Source organism: Pelodiscus sinensis, chromosome 7 (assembly GCF_049634645.1).
Source record: "Pelodiscus sinensis isolate JC-2024 chromosome 7, ASM4963464v1, whole genome shotgun sequence".
In the NCBI taxonomy this organism is placed as follows: Eukaryota; Metazoa; Chordata; order Testudines; family Trionychidae; genus Pelodiscus; species Pelodiscus sinensis.
This window is the reverse complement of record NC_134717.1, coordinates 35,124,181-35,145,346: the sequence shown is the minus strand read 5'-3', so window position 1 is coordinate 35,145,346 and position 21,166 is coordinate 35,124,181. Positions and strand designations below refer to the sequence as shown.

Below are 21,166 nucleotides of genomic sequence, written 5' to 3'. Positions count from 1 at the left end.
CATATGGGAGAGGGGAAAAGGAAGCAGAAACTACTGATCTGCAACAGATGTACAACATGCAACTTTTAAAGGGTTCGGTTTCAGTAATGTGGTTGTGCAGAAATGTAACTTAGAAATACATCGTTTAGTTTTGTTTAGTACTAGCAATGTAAACAAGCGGTTGAGTATATGATTAACCGATAAAGCTAGGCTTATCGGTTAATCTTCTTGACTACTCACATTCCCCATCCCCGCTGGCTCTGGAAGCAGGAGCTGGTACTGGAGGGAGTCACTTTAAAAGCCGGTTTCCCCAGTACCGAATCCATGGTGCCACCCCTTCCTCCCCTTCCCTCCCCCCCTGCCCAGCGCAGGGGTAGGTAGGTAAAAGCCTGGGCCTGCTTAAGGCAGAGGCTGCTTCACAGCAGCCTCCCCACACCTCACAGCAGCCTCTGTCCATGGGGAGCTCAGACCCCTGTGGACAGGGTCTTCTGTCGCTCTGTGTTGCTGCCTCTATAGCAGAGGCAGCAGCGCGGGGTGGTAGGCAGCCGGTTTGCAAGGGGATCTGGTTTTTAAACAGGTTATCCCTGTGGACTGGCTCCCTACTGGCACCACCGCTACTGCCTCTGATACAGAGGCAGCAGTGCAGGATTGAGGCAGCAGTAGGTCCATTTTGCACTGGCTGCTGGCCTTGCCCCATGAACGATAGACTATTCAAGTAACCACTAAGAATTCACGCGGTCACTCAACTGTTCAATTACCCAATAGTTAACATCTCTATTTAGCACATAGATATTAAGCTGTAATATAACTCTTCAAGAGAATAAGCACTGGAGAGAGAATTCTCTGAATGATGTCTTCTCCCCAAAACAAGCAGATGTGCAGCGTATGAGACAGAAAAGGATTGTCCTTAAATAGAGCAACATTTTGTGCCACTAATTGTAAGGGCAGAATCCTCACTAACTGAAACCTTTTACCATCTACCTACTTCAAACATTAGAAAAGATAAATCAACACCCAAGGTTCTTGTATGAAATCCTGTCTATATTTAGGTCTGATTGTTCAAGAGTAAAGGTCAGATTTGAACTTCCTTCTTACTTTCCTCCCAGAGCTAAAAATACAATATACATCTCAAGAGAGGGAAAAGATCTTCAAACCTGATACTCATTTACCCTTTAAAAACTTCTGATACTTTCTTCAAGTAATTATGAAGTTTGTATTTAATCTCCTGAGCATAGAGAACCAAATGTACATTATTTACTTTAAAAAGCAAGTGACAAAAAATGTGAGATTTGAATGCTCAACGAACAATGGACAACCAAAACCTACCCTACCATATGGAAAGAGAGGCATAAATATGTGGCAGTGGGAACCAAATTATGTGTAGGCTGCCAGGAGTCTACACAGCATCTTAGTCTGTTTAGAATCTGGCCCTACATCTGTAACAATATATAAAGACATAGCTCTTTCCAAATTGCCAGCAAATGGGATTGTTCTCTTCAATTCCAAAAAGCTTTTAGCAAGTTAAAAAGCATTTGACTACCTTTATGTTTAGTAGCTAGTACTGCCAGGAAATATTTATTATGTACTGTGCCAAAGGTAACATTAATAAAAGTACTGGATTATTTAAGTTTACCAAGACTGTCTGTGGTTGAGATTTCACAGAGAAGTCATCAAGGGCTATAAAAACAAAGTATGCAGATTTTCACCTTTTCAGGGCTATAATTGTGATCTATAAAGCATCTTCATATCTCAATCACATATTTCTGATCTAAAAAATAGTTTTAAAAATGGACCAATAACAACAACAAAATTCATTATTCTGAAGAAAACCACATCCACATTACACTAATTTTCTATATTATGCACTCTCTCAGAGTAGCTATGTTACAGACTTCACAAAAATGACACCTTCAAGCTAGTAATGGTAGAAGCAGACTGAGAATTTCATCTTAATCCATAGTCCATAGTAAAGGAATGTGCACAATTCTCATCCCTGCTCCAGGAGGTAATTAAACTATTATTGCTCTATATCAGAATATGGAGTCTGTCCTGGCTCAGCTGTGTGGTCTAGCATGTTGTAGTAGGGGTGGTATCAGGGTTATACTCATTCCTCAGTCCAGACCACCTATTCCCTGCTCACAATAGTAGAAGGAATATACCTCTGAAGATTGGTCTACACAACACATTCTGTAGCTCACGGAGAAGGTATCCCTCTACGGCAACAAAGGTATATCTCCCTCCTCTCTGCCTGACATAGGTGTTGAAAACAATTATGATCTTTCACTTATTGATGTTAATTTCTCACTGACAGAACAGTGTAAACCCAGAATATTTTAAAGTCAAATGTTGCAATGATGCATAATAGTCTGAATGGAACAGCAGTGATATTGTATAATGCTGCAGATGTGTTTAATCAGCATTGACACATTGAAGGAGAGGCAGATGGAAATAGCCATTGACCTACTATTAATACCAGAGCTAGAGATAAAAATAATCCCTTAACTTTATATAAAGAACATGAAATGTTGAGAGACAGGGCAAGTTGACTGCAAAATAGATTTTGGATGGGAAATCACTTCCAATATTGTTTAAAACTCAGGATAGTTGCTAGGTTCCAACAGGATCATCATTCATATCTTACTATAGACTACAGAGGACACAAAGAAAGTTGCTCTTCATGTCTAATTGTTGGTTTCAAGGCTAACAAATGCATTTCTGAGCTGTGTGCTCTCCTTAGTTTAGTAGTGTTACAGGAGGCAGTGCTTTCTTCTATGCAATTCAGTTCTCATTTTAATATTTTTTTCATTCTGCCATCTTCCTTCCTCTAGCAAAGTGGTATACAGTGGCTCTCAACCACTTTACTAGTGTGGGCTGTATATGCATCTCTCTCTGTGTTATGTAGGCCTCATCCACAGAATATATATAATACCTATATGACCCTGAGCATGTCACATGTGAGCTATCTGCTGTTTGGGTCACAAGAGCCTGTAACCATATGTTGATAACCACCAGTCTTATTTCATTGCCCAATGAAGTAAGATCCAAAAATTTAGATAAATTATTTTCCAGACATTTTGTAATTAGTATTGCACAATGACTTTTAATTGCTCTCATGACATCAGAGACTTCCATTATTTTTAATGTACTGCTATGTAATGCATTTCAACCAATCTGTAAATCGTCACAGTCAATCGCCTTGGAAAAATGTCTCAGCATGAACTACTTTTAAGTCTACAATAAGGCTACGTGTAGACTGGCACGATTTTGCGGAAATACTTTTAACAGAAAAGTTTTTCCGTTAAAAGTATTTCTGCAAAAGAGCATCTAGATTGGCAAGGATGCTTTTGCACAAAAAGTGCTTTTGTGCAAAAGCATCCATGGCCAGTCTAGACGCAAGAAAGCCCCGATCGCCATTTTAGCCATCGGGGCTTTTTTGCCCAAAACAATTCTTCCCTGTCTACACTGGCCCTCTTGAGCAAGTATTCTTGCGCAAGAGGGCTTTTTCCCGAGTGGGAGCGTGAAAGTATTTGCGCAAGAAGCACTGATTTTGGACATTACAAAGTCAGTGTTCTTGCGCAAATTCAAGCAGCCAGTGTAGACAGCTGGCAAGTTTTTGCCAGTCTAGACGCACCCTAATTGCTCGATTTTAACTTCTCTTCAGAAAAGTTGCACCACAGTAATAAGTCTGCACAAAACCTGCAGGATTCACTCTACATGGAGGTTCAACTGACTTGTCCCTGTAGGGTTTTCTTTTTCCTCATTGATGGGATGCATATCAATCTGAAATCTCCATTAAAATGATTGACAGGGTGTTTCCCCTGCACTGGCCCTTTAAGGGGCTGAGCGTGAAGAGTAAGGGAAGAACAGAGTGAAGCTCAGCTGAGGCAGCTCAGCTAATGAGGGCCCAGCTGGGGACTACATAAAGAGGGACTACTGGAGGGAGGAGAAGAGACCTGACTGCTGCTCTGGCTGGAGAACAGTAGGGACCTGATTACTAGGGAAGCAGGAGGCTCCTGGAGTGCTAAGGAAGGTAGGGGTGGGGAGGCTCTGGCCAAGTAAGCCCCCAGGCTGCAAGGCCTGAAGCTACTGGGGCTGCGGGAGGCAGCCATGGTAGGCATGGGCAGCATGTCCACACCCCTTTGCCAATGATGAGTGGCTGCTTCAGACAGCAGTCTGCTCCTGGAGGCAGGGGCTAGATGAAGACTAGTAGTGGGTCACTGAGGCAAGGGAGGTGCAGGGGAACTGGGGGTTCTGGGCAGTAGGGAGGACCCTGGAGTGGAGTATGCAGTAAACAGCCCTCCTTCCCCCCCCCCCCCCCGAAGGAGGCACAGAGAGATGGGAGTGGCACTGCCTCCAGTTCCCTTGTCCCCCCCTTTGCCTGAGTGACCCACTGCCAGTCTTCCTCTACCCCTGCCTCCAGGGCAGACTGTCATTCATCACTGACAAAGGGGTGTGGACCTGCTGCCCCTGTCTCCCAGTCCTGCCTACCATTGCTGCCTCTCACAGCCCCTAGTAGCATCAGAGCTTGTAGCCTGGGGCTTACTTGGCCAAAACCTCCCCAGCACTGTTCTATCTCCAGGAAGCCTCTTGCTTCCTTTGTAGTCAGGTCCCTACTGCTCTCCAGCCAGAGCAGCAGTCAGGTCTCTTCTCCTCCTGCCAGGAGTTCCTCTTTACGTAGTCCCCAACTGGGCCCTCATTAGCCAAGCTGCCTCAGCTGGGCTTCACTCCCTTCTTCCCTTATTCTTCACTCAGCCCCTTAAAGGGCCAGTGCAGGGCAGATGCCCTGTCAAAATGACACTCATGTTTTCCCCCTTTCATTAGACCTTGACTGATATTTATGGTCCCACCATGACCCTAAAACCAACCTAATTTACAATGAGTTCAGGATTCCAGTTGAACCTTTCACTCGATCCCTGTCTAAAATAATAAAAACCCAACCCTTGCTAACAGAAATGAGAATGGCATTACATAAATGCAACAGCTGGAAAATAGCAAAAATCCTAGCTGGGCACTGTGCTATCATTAGGATTGCTGGACCCTGCCATGGTAACCTGGTGTGGTTTTTTGTTTGTTTGTTTGTTTTGGGCAAAATCAAGCCTACAATACTTCACATGAACTGCATCTGAAAATGATAAAAGCTATCATTAGCTCAGATAGTTTATACAAGGCAATCTTGGTAATCTTTATCTTACCCAGTAAACTAGGCAGGAAAATTCACCTAGATGGTATTTCTTAACAATCAGAGCATTCTTGTCTTGAAGATGGTAAAAGCTATAACAGGCACCATTACCAAGGTAGCAAAAGAAACATAACAATGCTTATTGAATTGCTTAATATGTGTTGCCACAACTTTTGAAAACATATAGGCTACGTCTAGACTGGCATGACTTTCCGGAAATGCTTTTAATGGAAAAGTTTTCCGTTAAAAGCATTTTCGGAAAAGAGCATCTAGATTGGCACAGATGCTTTTCCGCAAAAGCACTTTTTGCGGAAAAGCATCCGTGGCCCATCTAGACGCGCTTTTCCGCAAAAAAGCCCCGATCACCATGTTCGCGATCAGGGCTTTTTTGCAGAAAACAAATCTCAGCTGTCTACACAGGCCCTTTTGCGCAAAACTTTTGCACAAACGGGACTTTTGCCCGAACGGGAGCAGCATAGTATTTCTGCAAGAAGCACTGATTTCTTACAGTAGGAAGTCATTGCTTTTGCAGAAATTCAAGCGGCTAGTGTAGACAGCTGGCAAGTTTTTCCGGAAAAGTGGCTGATTGTCCGGAAAAACTGGCCAGTCTGGACACAGCCATACAGATAAATAGATATGTCATGTATTTTAAATACTGTTTTATATAATAACATACACAAATTTACTATTTACAACCTCTCACTTCTCAAGAACTATAAACACACTTACCAGGAAGGGCTGTTTTACTTAGCCATCAGAAAAATAAAATCTAGAAGCTCCTAAATCTCCAAACATGTTTTTGATAACAGAAGCAGCAGTCTGAAGAATTCAACATTTAGTTTTCTATTCCAAATAAAACATTGCAAAGTAAATCACTTTTATATTGCATTTCACTCTAGAACACATATGTCTGTCTTGCCATCAGCTACTTCTACAGAGTTTACTCAAGTCTCCTTCAGGAGCTTTGCACAGCTGCTAATAGGGTTTATCAAAGCCTCCAGCAAGTCCAAAATCTGTTTATCTTCATAGATGGGACAATTATTTTCAGAAAGGGCTATATTTTATTACTGTAATTCAGGCTTGATCTTATGTTATTCTACAGTGGATGCTATAGCATTGAATGTGGTTCCTGCGGAATAAAGCATTACTTCGGGTGACACAACCTTGCTTAAAGGTTGGTTCTTTTTTAAAAATAATTTCAGCTGGAGAAATCAACTGAAATAAAGCCATCAATGCCCACTCCACCCCCAATGCTGGTGCATTAAATGTTCTTATTTTTGAAAAAAAAACATGTAAAAGCAAGTTGTGTTACTCAAACATAACAATAACCTACTCACTGAGGATTCATGCAGTTTGTGTGCACATGAATCCTCACTATTGCCCACAACAAAATCCTAGTATTCTAAAGAGCTTCAATATGCAGAGGAACTCCCAATGAGTTGGGAGTTAGGGTGAGATATTTCCATTAAACACAAAAATTTTCCTGTTTCAGCTCAAACTTGTTACCTTTTTTCAAAGTAGCTGAATTGTAGTTCACATAGGCAAAGACGGATTGCCTTGCACTGAAAAACTATTAAAATGTCTTTAAAACTATTAACATTTTTTTATTCTAAAACTTCTCCAGATTGAAAGTTTAGGAGATTTTTTCAGTACCACCCATCATCGATGTTGTTACTTCTAACTCCCATGGCATATCCTGAGAGTTTATTAGCTTCATTTCACTGCAAGAGTACATCTTTATCCTATCGTTTCTTGATTAGTATTGGAGGAAAGAGTAGAGGAGGGGGCAGGTTGCCTGGGCCACCATTGTTGCTTTTCAATAGCATGACCAGTTTTCTTACACTGGTACAAAGAACAAATGCTATGCTGTTCCTCGCAAAGTGTCCTCTCCTCTTTAAGCAGAGGTGTTTCATTATATATTGACTATATAAGAATGTCTTGTGTGTCCATAGGGTATAAAAACCATGGAGGAAATCTGAATATTTGTAGCAGATGAGGGCTGCAAAAGAACATATTCTAATTCAGCATGATTTATTAAATAGTATAAAATGAAAACCCCTGCTCAGTTCACAGAAATAACAGACAATTCTGTGCAGTTACTTGAAGGATGTGTATTTTGTTGTGTGATATGGACACAGCCACACAATATTCTACTCAGAATATTGGAGCCAGAAAAAAAAATCAAGCAAGCTCTGAAGTAAATATATATCATTTGAATTTCTACAGGAGTGGTTTAAATTTGTCCTGCCCTGCTTTAGCTATCATGCTCTCTCACATAACATGCATAGCTAGCTTGAGACCCTGTGGACAATTAATTTTCACCCACTCACAGATCCCTCCATGAAAATTAGAGCTGTTTGTACCATGAAATATTTACTGTGCATCAACTGATGAAAGATGATACCAATCTGTTTTTTTTTAATATAGACTGCAGACTGATCTTACTAATGAAGTTCTGATACTAACCTCTTTTTATAACCTTATATCTGAAATTAGTCTGAAAGTATTACTTAACATTCTGGTCCGTTCCAAACTCAGCTACACCGTTGTGTGTGAGAAGTACTGTCACTGACTTCTATTACAGAAACAAGATGAGTGAGGTAATCTCTTTTATTCAATCAACCTCCATTGGTGAGAGAGACAAGCTTTTGAGTTTATGGAGAGCTCTTCTTCAGGTTTAGGAAATGGACTCCAAGCTCTGTGTAAGCTCGCAATAAGTTGGTCCAATAGTGATTACCTCACACACCTCGACTCTCTAATATCTTGGGACCAACATGGCTCTAGCCACACCACATATAAGAATGGAAAGTACTGAATTTTACCATCTGAAAAGGAAACCATAACATGAAGAAAAAGGAAGCAAAACGTTACAGTGAAAACTATTTTTTCGCCAAAAACAAGAAACAAATTATCCTCTCTGGAGGTCTCACCATTTATAACAGAGATTGGCAATAAATTACGATGGGAGACCACTCTTGGAATTTGGTAAATGGTCAAGGGCCGCACTCTTCTATGATATTAAAGTATTAGATATGGAGGAGGTGTGGAGTCTGGGAAGGAGTTTGAGTTAAGGAGGGGGTTGTGACCTGGGGCCAACGTGAGCCAGGACTGAGCTGGGCTGCTAGCCAACCTACTAAAAAATTTACTGGCAAAGGGGCCAAGGGAATGCGTGTAGACTATAGCATTAAACTATACGCTTTTGCTTATAGTTTACAGGCAGTCCCCGAGTTACACGGATCCGACTTATGTCAGATCTGCAGTTACGAACGGGGCCCTCTCCCTGGTCTCCAGCAGACCAGGGAGAGGAAGCAAAGCGGCGGAGCACGCGGGCAGCGGACAGCCCAGACGCGTCTGGGCTGTCCGCTGCCCGCGTGCTCCGCCGCTTTGCTCTGCTTTGCTCCCCTTCTCCCTGGTCTGCAGATTCCAGTAATCAGCTGCTGATCAGTTTCAGAAGCAGCTGACTTGGGGATGCCTGGGGTTCTTAAGTTGAATCTGTATGTAACTCAGAACTGGCGTCCAGATTCAGTCGCTGTTGAAACTGATCAGTTTCAGCAGCGGCTGAATCTGGATGCCAGTTCCGACTTACATACAGATTCAACTTAAGAACAAACCTACAGTCCCTATCTTGTACGTAACCCGGGGACTGCCTGTAATCAGTTAATCAACTACACTATTACATCCCTAATCTATAACCCTCTGACTGCACACAATTCCAAAGCATACAACTCCAAATATGCTGAACAGCTCTCCAAATATGCTGAACAGCTGGTTAGCCTTCCAGCTCCACCAGTCCCAGCTTCCTGCCTGAGTTTAAATAGCAGCATACACACAAGCAGATATAAGAGAAGTAAGAAATTTCTATGTATTTCTATGTATTTTCCTCTTAGAAAAACAGAGGAATCACTTACTGTGCCTCACATACTCTAGAAAGGGACCACTTCAAACACTCTGGCTACATCTAGACTCGCTTGATTTTCCACAAAAGCACTTTTTGCGGAAAAGTGTCCGTGCCAATCTAGACGCGCTTTTGCGCAAAAAAGCCCCGATCGCCATTTTTGCCATCGGGGCTTTTTTGAGCAAAACAAATCCGAGCTGTCTACACTGGCCCTTTTGCGCAAAAGCTTTGCTCAAAAGGGACTTTTTCCCGAACGGGAGCAGCATAGTATTTCTGCAAGAAGCACTGATTTCAGACAGTAGGAAGTCAGTGTTCTTGCAGAAATTCAAGCGGCCAGTGTAGACAGCTGGCAAGTTTTTCCGGAAAAGCAGCTGATTTTCCGGAAAAACTGGCCAGTCTAGACACAGCCCCTAAGTACGTTTCCCAGACCTGAAAAGCTCTATGTAGCTCAAAACCTTCTCCCTTTCTCTCATCAACAGAAGTTGGCCCAATAAGAGATGGGAGGATCTATTTATAGGAGGATGTAAGGAGGAATGGAGAAGACAGCAGGGGGCAAGTCAGAGACACTGGAGATGCTGTGAAAAGATTACTGTCCTATTTCTGTGGCATTGTATTGCACCATGGGGTAATACCCTTCTTTGAAGTATGCAACATAGACTGTTGTTAGAAACAGTCTACCTGACTGGATAGGCCATTGATCTGTTCCTTGATATCAATTTCTAACAGATATTACCTCACCCACTTTGTCTTTCTAATATTTTAGGACTAATATGGCTACTGCACCACATCATCGGCTTCAATGGCAATCACCTATACATAATTGTATATATTCCAGTTTTCTAAGTGCTTTACTATAAAATCTTCTGTAATGTATTTCTGAATAATTTAAACACATCTCTGAAGCAGTCAATGGCACTGAATAATAATTTATTGGGAAAAGCATTTTCTATTTATCATGTATTAATTATTATTAAAATATTTACAAATACTCCCTCCATTGCACTCTCCAAGTGCAACCAGGACTATAAACTTTGTCCTGATAATCTATGACAATCTGTTAATTTAATTTTGGAAACCAAAAAGCTACAGACTTTATAATTTGTATTTTCAATAATAATCATTTGTTCATGTACTGTGCTTTCCTAACTTCAGGATTTTATGAATCCCCCTCAGCCAAATTTGTGGTAACTAATGATCCAATACCATAATTAAGGCAGAAAAATCAAATGAAAATGACTCTTTTTAAGTGTAAAGTGTAGCCCTAAACTATTGTGTTTAACATGATGTAGACAAACAAATGCTTTGTACTCAAACAGGGATGTGCCCATATTTTTATACAAAGCAACACAAAAAAGAAGAGGAACAATGAGAAGAGACATTATCACTACTGTTGTTATTATTCGATAATTACATAAGTGCAGTGCTTAGAAAAATAGGGCCTCACTGCTATGCAGACACATATGAACATGCAATGTTTCAGTTTAAATAGCAGCCTATTTTTTTTTTTTACTTTTTGGTTAGCCTTCCAGCTCCACCAGTCCCAGCTTCCTGCCTGAGTTTAAATAGCAGCATACACACAAGCAGATATAAGAGAAGTAAGAAATTTCTATGTATTTCAGTGTACATGCTGAGTTCATGGCTTGAACATTTCTGAATATTCTAAAGCAGCATTTCTCAAACTGGGGACTGTACAACTAATCAACTCTTTCATCTCCTATGGCTAAAGTCAGGATCCCTGCCTGCCCAAACTCTGTGCAGCCCTCAGAAGTGGCGATCAGCTTCCTGCAGCCAGTGTTCCCTCTAAGCTGCGCAGCTTCACTGGTGATTAATCAGCCCCTCCCCATCCGTCAGCTGCATTCCGGGAGCCTGAAGCCTCTGACTAGGTGGGGCTGATTAATCACATGTAAAGCTGTGCTGCGTGAAGCTTAGAGGGAACACTGCCTGCAGCACCCAAGCACATGCATGCTCCCCACTTGTTGGGAACCTGCAATCAATGGGAGCTTCAGGGGCAGCGCCTGAACGTGTGGGAACCATTCACAGAACCTTTCTGGACACCCATGCACCTAAGACTGGTGGCACTTCCTGAAAGGGACAGGAATTACTGGTAGGACCCAGCACCCTGAATCTTCTCCTACACCCCAACTATTTGCCATAGCCCAGAGTTCCCTTCTGTACCCAAACTCCTTCCCAGGGTCTACATCCCATATCCATGCAACTACTTGCCCTAACTTTGGAAACCTCTCATCCCTGGCTCCGCCCCAGGGCCCATACCCTCCAATTGGAGCCCTCACCCTCCCAAACTGCAACCCCTCACCCTAGCCCAGAGTCCCCTCCCATACTCCAAAGTCATCCTTGGACCCACACGAAAGCCTGCACCCCATCCATCCTCTGCTATACACCAACCCTCTGCCTCAGCCAGTGAAAGTGAGTGTGGGTAGAAAAGAGCAATCAACAGAGGGAGGGAATTTGGTGTGAGCAAGGGGTGGTGCCCCAGAGAATGGGTGGAATGGGGCATCAGTAAATGGGTGGGACAGGGAGTGGTTTCTCACATTTTTTAATCACAATTGGAGCCCTTCAGTTGCTAAGGTTTGAGAATCACTGATTCCTGATTCAGGAAAGCTTTCTAATTCATGACAGCAATTAAGCTACATGATTTAAGCAAATGCTGATTATTAAGCATCCGCTTAAGAACTTTCCTGAATTGAGGCCTACATATCTTCCACTGAGTGAAGTTGAAAGTTACAGCACTATATAACACAGTGACATTTTCATGTGAAGTGTGCCATGCATGTAACTGCTAAGGTCACCAAGTGACAAAACATATTAAAACTAAGGGGATCCAACTGAAGACAGTGTGTGGGAACTGAGCCTCACAGAACTCCAAACATAACAAAGACCCCAGCCAATCATATCAACGAACTTCAGTCCATTGCAGAGTGAGAAGAAAAAGTACAGACATAACACTGGCAGGAAGGACAAGGAGGGCATCAGAACTGTGCCAGAGGTTAAATAGCTGCTCTTATCCCAGTCCATGATTGGCAGTTTTTGTAAATAGTTAATTACTCAGTGCCAACTGAACTGCAATCCTTCCCTAACGACAGGAAAGTGCATTATATCTGTGACATTTTAGAGATCCAACGATAGCCACATTATGTCAACATAACATTTATTTTTTTATTTAGTAATTGTTTATGTCCACATGAAGTATTTTCATACAGAATTAGACACATAAAGTGATATCCTTGCTCCGCTGAAGTGAATGGCAAAACTACTATTGACTTAAATGGGGCTAAGACTTCACCTATAAAAACTGAAAAGCTACCTTGTAGTGGGGTAGCATATGCCCTGCTACTACTGTTGCAAGAAAATAAATGTGGCATTTAAATAAAAATGACCTCCACAGAACTTTGAAGCATCTCACCATCAAGACTTGTGGCCCTCTCCAGGCCAATGATAGAGCAAGCTGAGCAAGCTCTTGTGTTTGTCCTGGAGGGTCAGCTGCTGCAGGGCCCAACAACAAAACCAACCCAATTTCTAGGAATCAAATTTTGCCCTCACAAATGTGTGAAATTCACCCCTGTGCAGATGCTAAAAGCAAAGGGCTTGAGTGATACAAAGTTTTGAGATACTGCCCCGCACAGGGCTGAATTTCACTCGTGTGCGGTCAATCAGAGCTCTTTTCCAAAAGGTCTCTTATTCCTTTTTTAAAGAGGAATAAGGGATCTTTCAGAAAGATCCCCATTTAGACTGGCGCTTTTTTCCGGCAAAGCCCCGATCCGGGAAAAAGCAGCAGCCATGTTTATGCAAATGAAGCGGGGGGGATTTAAATCCCCTCTTCATTTGCAATTGCAATGTGTCTAATTTGCATCCCTTTTACGGAAAAGGGATGCAGTCTAGACACAGCCGAAATGTAATAATAATTCTATGTTACTGAGTGCCTAAATAAGGAAATTACAATGTGCACTCCAATAGCTTCAAAGGAAGCCATTACTGCCCATTAGGTATAGAACATCCATTTCTAACTCCTTTCTATATCTTTGTTAAGATATCCTAAATGAGGGCTTTGCTAAGCTCTATGGTGTTAATTATCAAATGCTTGTATGATGGAGTGGTGGGGATTATAAAAAGGAGAAATTAAGCAATGAAATGCTGTATTAAAGTAGCATTACTTTGCCACAATGAAATCTAGCAAGACATAGAAATTAAGAGTCAGGGTATTGGTGGTGTATTGGCTACCATGAGTTACAGCTGGCTGTGAAGAATGAATTTTTAGCATTAGCTCTGAAGTGACTTGTATTTATATGTTTCAGATAGAGCTTTAAATTTCTTAGTAGCCTTTTTTCGAAAAATCCTCACCTGCGTCTAGACTGCAGCCGCGTTCTTTCGAAATTAAATCGAAAGAACGCGGCTTTTCTTTCGATGCGGTAAACCTCAATTTACGAGGAAGAACGCCTTCTTTCGAAAGTTCCTCTTTCGAAAGAAGGCGTTCTTGAATGTAAATAGGGCTTCTTCGAAAGAGAGCATCCAGACTCACTGGATGCTTTCTTTCGAAAAAGCAAGCCGCTTTTTCGAAAGTTCAACGTGCAGTCTAGACGCTCTCTTTCGAAAGAGGCTTGCAGTCTAGACATAGCCTTAGTGTCTACTTTGACTAAATGGACAAAGAGCTCATCAGCCCCCTAGCCATTAAATGACGTCAGTCAAGGGTAACTTCTAGGTTTTCATCCTCCTTTGAGTTTAAATCCCTCTGGTACCTGATTGGCTATCACAACCCTCCTTTTCACCCAGATAAAGTGGAAAACATGTTCTGGCTTGGGAATGGAAATATTCTGTTCACATTTTCTAATTCCTTCATCTGCTGAATATGATACAAATGCCATAGCAGTGTGTGGCAATTCAAGTTAACAGGGCTTGTCAGGGCTGGCTTTCTGGTTTTCTGTGGTACCAAGAGAGAATTTGGTAAAGAAAAGACATTTTCCTCACTGCAGATTGGCACAATCTGTGGATATTTTCTGCTTTGAGCATCCAGTAAACTTAACTAAACCTACATGCCAAAAAAATAGCATGTGCTGGTAATATAAATCCATCAAGCCAAAGGTTGTTATTTAGTCCTGTCACAACAGAATTTCATAGCAGTAATGGCACATTATCGTGATCAGAGCTCACAGGAACCCTGAACCCAGAGAAGTGACTCGGTGAGGCCATGTTACTTTGTAAGTGTCGAAAGAAGGAGTGCTCTTTAACAACGAGCATAGACTGGGGCTCCCGGATGGAGAAACGGTAGATGGAGGGATTCCATCCTGGAACAAATCCCAGTGTCATTACTATTGATCAGTTTTCTGTTTAATTCCAGGCCTGTTGAACAAAGGAAGCAATCTGATATCTAGGAAAATGAGTTTTATTGTCAGGAAGTGCAAAAGGAATAGATTTGGTTATATATAGTATCATGGGTTTATGGAATAAGTTAATAAAAGTTTCAGCCATTCATTTAGACCTCAGAAAAGTATCTGGAGTTTTTATTTCTCAACTCAGAAGGCCATGACAATGTCATTTTTGTAACTTCATATAATGTTGTAGTCTGCAGTGAAAAGATTGAAGTCAGGCATTTTGTGTTTTGACGTGTGGTAGCATATTTTATACTGTAAATCATTACTCAGTGCTTCATATCATTTTAGTATGTAACACACTTGTCAAGATATATTTTAACACATATTAGATTTCTCCTTCAATGACAAATGTTTAAGAGACTGAAATATCTTACTGGTTTCCAAAAATATATAAACTTCTTGATCCTGTACCTGCAAAGTTAATTGGAGTTTTTCCATTAACTTCAAATTGAGCTAAACTGAGCCTGAAAGGTCTGATTTTCCTCTCACTTACACATGTTTTACACTGATATAATACTTTTCACATTAGTGCTATTACAGCCAATTTACACTGATTTGGCAGAGAGTCGAATTAGCTCCTTAGTTTAATGCCAAAACTAAATTCACAGCAATATGCTATTGCTAAACAATCCTCTGCATCCTTTGTTGGTTTCAAGTTGCATGACCACCTTGTATCTGATTCTGCACTCCTCACTTAAGAAAACACACCCACTAAGTTGTTTCCCCGAGGAGGGACTGTACATATGGACTTCTATTGGCAAATCTAGGGCGCAACATTGTTCCTGTTGTAGTCAGTGGGAGTTTTACCATTGACATCACGGAAGCAGTGTTGGGGCTCTGTTGTCCTACTTAGTGTACCTGAAAAGAACCTAGTGTACTAGAAAGCATTGAGCACCATCATCTGAAAAAGAAGTTGAGTCCCAAGTAAAGCTGGCTTGAAAATGTTTAATTTTAATTTTTCATCAAAACTCTGAAAACTAAGCTTTATATAAAAATTTCATGTTTGATTTTTGTCAGGAAAATTTGAAAAGAAACATTTTGTTTCTGGTTGGATTGACCCAAATACAAATATTTTAATTTGTTTAACTGAATCAGAACATTGTGCCTTGGGGCACTTGTCCCATAGTCACTATTGAAGATTGCTTGATCTTCAATAAGTGCATTATGGGAATCACCTATGTTTCATGATGGGGGATATAATCCAGCCAGGGATCCTAGTCTACAGTGGGAGTCATCTGAACAACAACTCCCATCCAATGCTGGGGTACCTCAGGTCAACAAAGTTTAATGTTGAAATAAGATAAAATGAAATACGTCCATTCCAGAATGTTGAAATGTATCATTTTGGTCAAAATGTTGTTACAAAATATTTCAATATTTCCAAATTGAAAATTTCAGTTTTGTTTGAAAAGTCAGTTATTAACTAAAACCTTTTGGATTTTGGGCTATTCAACTTTTTGATTTGGGGATATTCAACTTTCCAAACTAGATTTCCTAGTCACTTTTTGTCATAGACCTAAAACCACCTTTCAAAAATGTTGGTGTGGTAAAAGACAGGAGTAACTCAACTGAACTCAGTGCTAGGCTTTGTCTACACTACGGGGGTTTTCCGGGATACTGGAGATATCCCAGAAAAACTCCGCCACATCCAGGGAACGCGTCTGCTCTTCCACTTTTTCCACAAGAAAGACGGGCTCCTCTTAAAGAGGAGGCTTTTCCAAAATTTGGACCAGTGTGGATGGGCCAAATTTTGGAAAAGCCTCTTCCAAAAAAGCTATCGGAAAAAGGTACGCAAATTGTGGAGTCTAGACATAGCCCTAGAGTAAAGAGAATTAGGCCCCTGTATTATAAACTGAAGTCTTTCTGAGTTATAAAACTGACAGTCAAATTTTGAACCTTTACCTCATACTGATGAGCCGTTAGTCCTAAGAGTAACTCATTGATTGCTGTGAGCCTACTTGCGTGAGTAGCTACTCTGATAGGAGTAAGCAATTCAAAATATGTTCATCTATGAATTCAAATAAGGTGATTGCATGGAGTAATTTGAGGTATGAGATAACATACTTAAATCTTTTCTTTTTCACATTTTATTTAAACAAAAATCATAAACATTTCTAAAGAAGAATGCAATATTCCAGAGTGATCTAAATTGAGCATTAACTAGATGAACTAACATGTCTTTTCTCTCTCTGATTTTTACGAAGGTTTCATATGACTTAATCCCATTGCTCTTTCACTGGACATGTTTTCCCTCTATGTCTTCTGTGCCAAAAATCAGATACACGTAGGCAATCATTTCTAAAAGGAGTGCTAAAGTTCCTATTTTGGTGCCCAGTCAGCTCCCTGTGTACTTATGTAAGCTGGCTATAGGCTGGGGAGTCAGAATAATTTGTTCTGGGACTCATACCTCTGCCGTATATCTGGCCTCCTGTTCTGTTCCTTACACCATCCCTATCATTCAAGTATCTGAGCACCTCCTGGCAATGTATTGAGCAGTATGAATAACATCAGTCACATGTGGTTTGTTCTTTCTCTCATTCTCTTCCTGGGGACAAATTGTGCATGTAACTCAGTGATTTGTTTTGGTAGACTGTGTATTTGTTTTCTTAAAAGTATATACTGCTATGTATTTATTGAGGCTTAGAAGGCATGTTGAGAAACTGACCCTCAAATATGGAGGCGGTGAGGTTGGTGATAGTCCTTAGTTCCTGAGAGATTGTTCCATGCTCAGGTACTAGCTTCAAAAAAAGCTCAGTCACCTTTACAGACAGACTTTTTTCATATCACAGAAAGTTCCATTGAGGTTGAAGAGCAGAGCTGTCAACCAGGTTTTCATTCCTGGAGCATTAAGAGGCCTTTGAGAGTACATCTACACAGCAGGGCAAAACTCGAATTAAGCAATGCAGCATGGCTTAAGTTGAAATGGCTTAATTAGGCCTTTGGTGCTATATACACAGCAGGAAATTGAAGGAAAAACACTCTTCCTTTGACTTCCCTTGTTCCTTGTAAAATGAGGAGGAATCAGATTAAGAAATCCTCTAGCTTGCCATTATTTCAAAATAATGGCTTGCAGTGTAGATGCGCTCTTTGTTATTTCGGAATTGTGTCAGTTTTTCTGAAATAACACTGTTGTGTAGACATGCCTTTAGAGATCCAATCTGAGGTCATATTGTATACAACTTCACTGTGTTTTAAAATCCATGGCAGCTGGATTCAGATTCAGGTTCAGGTTCACGTTCAGACCAAAGCTCAGGCTCTGAAGTCACTGGAGGGGCACAGGCTATTTTTAGCACCAATGGAAGTCTGCTGATCTGGACTCAGATTTGCTGTAGTGTTTTTTTAAAAGGCAGTGTAACATAATGTGAGTGTCTTTGAAATTAAAGAATGAAACCTCAAACTATAGTTATTATCCAGTGCAAAGCCTGTTTAGAAAGCAGTGTGTTGATGTCCTTCACCAATTGACATCATAAGCCCTGACTTGTCCCTTAGCCCTGGTCTACACTAAGGCGTTATTTCAAAATAACCCCCCTTATTTCTGATTAATAGCAGAGTGTCCAACTACCAAGCCCATTACAGGGCATCCCCACTATAAGTCACCCCGGTATACATCCATTCCACACTAAAGTTGTTGACATTTGTAGGAACTGATGCTTTATAAGTCCTCTCATTCCCTGCTATCAGTCATGCAAAACACTCCCCCCAATTTGCTTAAATGGAAGTTAGCCACGGGAGAAAAATTCCCCACTTTAACTTGTTTTGCTATAAGCCCAAGTTTTTTAGAACATATCTTGGACTTATAGCGAAGACAGCCTGTGTTTTGAAATAACAGGCTGGTTATTTTGAAACCTGTACTCTTGCTTTCCTTGGGGAATAACATTTATTTCAGAATTGTTATTTTGAGATAGCATTAGTGTGGATGATCTGGTGCTGCTAATTCAAAGTAATTGGCCTCCAGAGGTCTCTCATGGCTGCACTTCTGACCACACTGACCACACCTAGAATCACCTCTATTCCCCTTCTCCTGTGGAGCTTGACTCTCCAGGCATCAAGAGAAGGGCTTCTTGCACATGGCCAGCTTTGCCAGCTCCATGCAAGACAGCAGCATCCCAGGAGCCATGACTGACCCCTACTCTGCCTCAGATCCTCTCAAGGATGCCCATACTTCTGCTGCTTCCACTGCCTCCCCCCTTGCAGGACACAAAACGGATGCAGTGTGTTCTGGTTGCCCTTTTGGATGCCACAGCACTCAAAGCATGGAGCTTGAGCTGCTGCACAGCAGTGCCAGACTCAGGGCTTCATACTGAGCCCCATGGCACAGTACTTCCAAACTGCCCGCATGCTGCTCCAGCAGGATGAGGAACAGCCTAGGAGCTCTAAGTCCAAGACAGGCTCCAATCAGTGTGGATACACTATTTTGAAATAATTCTGACTAATTTTGATGCTTCCCCATAGTGAGAACATGCTACTTCGATTTTCTTAAATCAGGAATTATTATGTCTAATTTACTTAATTTTCTAGTGTTGACATGCCCTTAGTCAGTGGGGGACTACCATGCTGTGACTTACCCCAACATGTAGAAGATCTACAGAGAAATAGAATGGTTAATATGCAGAAAAGGATAAAGGACAGAATTGATCTTTTAAAGCCATGAATTAGCACTTTCGATACTATGGTGGCAGGCATAGTGTAAATAAGGTAAATAGAATCAAATTGCAGTGTGGCAGAACTACTGCTGGTATCAAAAAGTGTAGCAAATTTGCAGTGAAGGTTGACTCCAAGACTGAATTAAAATCACATTTGCCAAGATATTTTTCTTTGAGGAGCTCTTTAAGTTTTGTCTCTGAAATTAGTGAATAGCTTGGTAGATTATTTTTTTCCCTAAAAATCCTTGTGTGTCCACAACAAAAACATAATTTTAATTCTAATATCTAAGCAATGGAATAGTACTAAAGTAAAATAATACTGAGACACACATACCCACACACATGCACACATAAAACCACATATTCAACAATGTACATTTACTTACATACTGTATGCATTAAAAGCTCATTAATATTTATTTAGTAGACAGAATTTTTAAATTCTTAGTTTTAATGATAGAAAGTAACATGAAGAGCATATAATTTAACACTTTTGGGTTCTTGAAATAAAGATTACTCAGCCTGCACATGAGAGATACAAAGTAGGTGAGGTAATATCTTTTATTGGATGAAGTTCTCTTGGTGGAAGCTACACTCTTTCAAGCTTCAGAGAGCTGTTCTTCACGTATAAGGAAGGAAGGCAGATGTTGGGACAGATTGGTAAGTATAAGGGTTAAAAATACTTTGTGAAAGAGCATTTAAAGTAAAATGGGCATTTGAGAGTTAGATTATCAACTGCAAGGAGTTTACACATGCCATGGAAGACCACTTAAATAAAGGAAGATTTAAGGATTAGCAGGTGGTGTGGGGTGTGATATAAATTGTTGTAACAGCCATAAAACCAGTGTATCTGAATCCATAGTTTTGGAGTATAGCAGAAATCCCTAGTATATAGGGAATTCAAGCTCCCAGACCCATCTTTAGAAGGTGTTCTGCATGTTTTCTTTGAGGACAAGAACAAATTCACTAATATGGGGTGATCACTTTGTGAAAAGTGTATGATCAGGAGTTACAGGGCATTTTTGTCTTTTTTCATTAGTCTGTGTAAGTTCATTTGAGAGTGTAGTGATTGGTTTCACCCACATTGTTGTTGGGTCCTTTGATGAACTGAATGAGGTATACCACTTGCTGTTATAAACACGTGTATGACCCATGGATTTTGAAAGGTGTGTTCTGAGGTAGTTCAAAGAATTATAGCAGTAGAGATATGCCTGCAGGTTTGACATCTATTGTTCTGCAGGTCTGGTACCACTTTGAGTTGCTATGTCTTGGTCTGTTCGGAGCTTGCTTCTGATAATGAATAATTAATGAGGTTGAGATTATCTGAAGGCCAGAAGAGGAGTTCAAGAAAATCTCAGATATGGGTTGTATCTGTTTGCTCTTACTCCACATGGGTATGGGTTTCAGTACGAGGTGGTAGATGACAACCAGGGATATATAGTCATGGCAATCAGGGTCCAGATACCTCAAGAGGAGACCATGGGATTTGAAATTCAAAGAATCAACAGTTGAATCAACTGATTATATACAATGTTACTGTTCTATAAAAATGTTGTGTAAGTTCTTTTCTGAAGGCCTGTTTTGTCCTGAACTTGGTAATTATGATATATATACACAGACTGGTTATTCATGTATTTAAAACTGTGTTCATAACTTGTGCTGCAACATTACGCTCTACCTCACAGCAGGACAGGGGATAGTCAGAAAGGGGCAAAGGGAGCAGGGGAAGGCTGCCTGCCCAATCAGACAAGCCTAGCTTCTAGCACCTAGCATTATATAACACAGAAAAATGATGAGAGATAGGTCATTAAAGTGAATGGGAGAACATTAAAATGTCTTGAAGCTGAAAAGGAAACCCATTATTGGAAAACAAATAAGGAGGGAGTTTCCCCCACTTTTAATATCTAGACTGACTGAAGGGGAAAAAAACCTTAAAATGGAAGGGGTTTGAATTTAAGAGAATCCAGAAACTAAGGCACAGTCTGTTGGCCAGTGCTTCCTGTGAAAAGCTGGATGCCCTATATGGCATGGGGTGCACTGGAAAACTGTTTAGAAGTAATAAATAACTTCTACTAGAAAAGGAGGT

The 21,166-nt window shown here is 40.9% G+C and overlaps 1 protein-coding gene across 1 annotated transcript in view; it reads left to right on the top strand.

Moving 5' to 3' along the window:
* KCNH7 (potassium voltage-gated channel subfamily H member 7) overlaps window positions 1–21,166 on the top strand; it is a 406,542-nt gene that overhangs the window by 184,625 nt on the left and 200,751 nt on the right. The window lies entirely within an intron of this gene.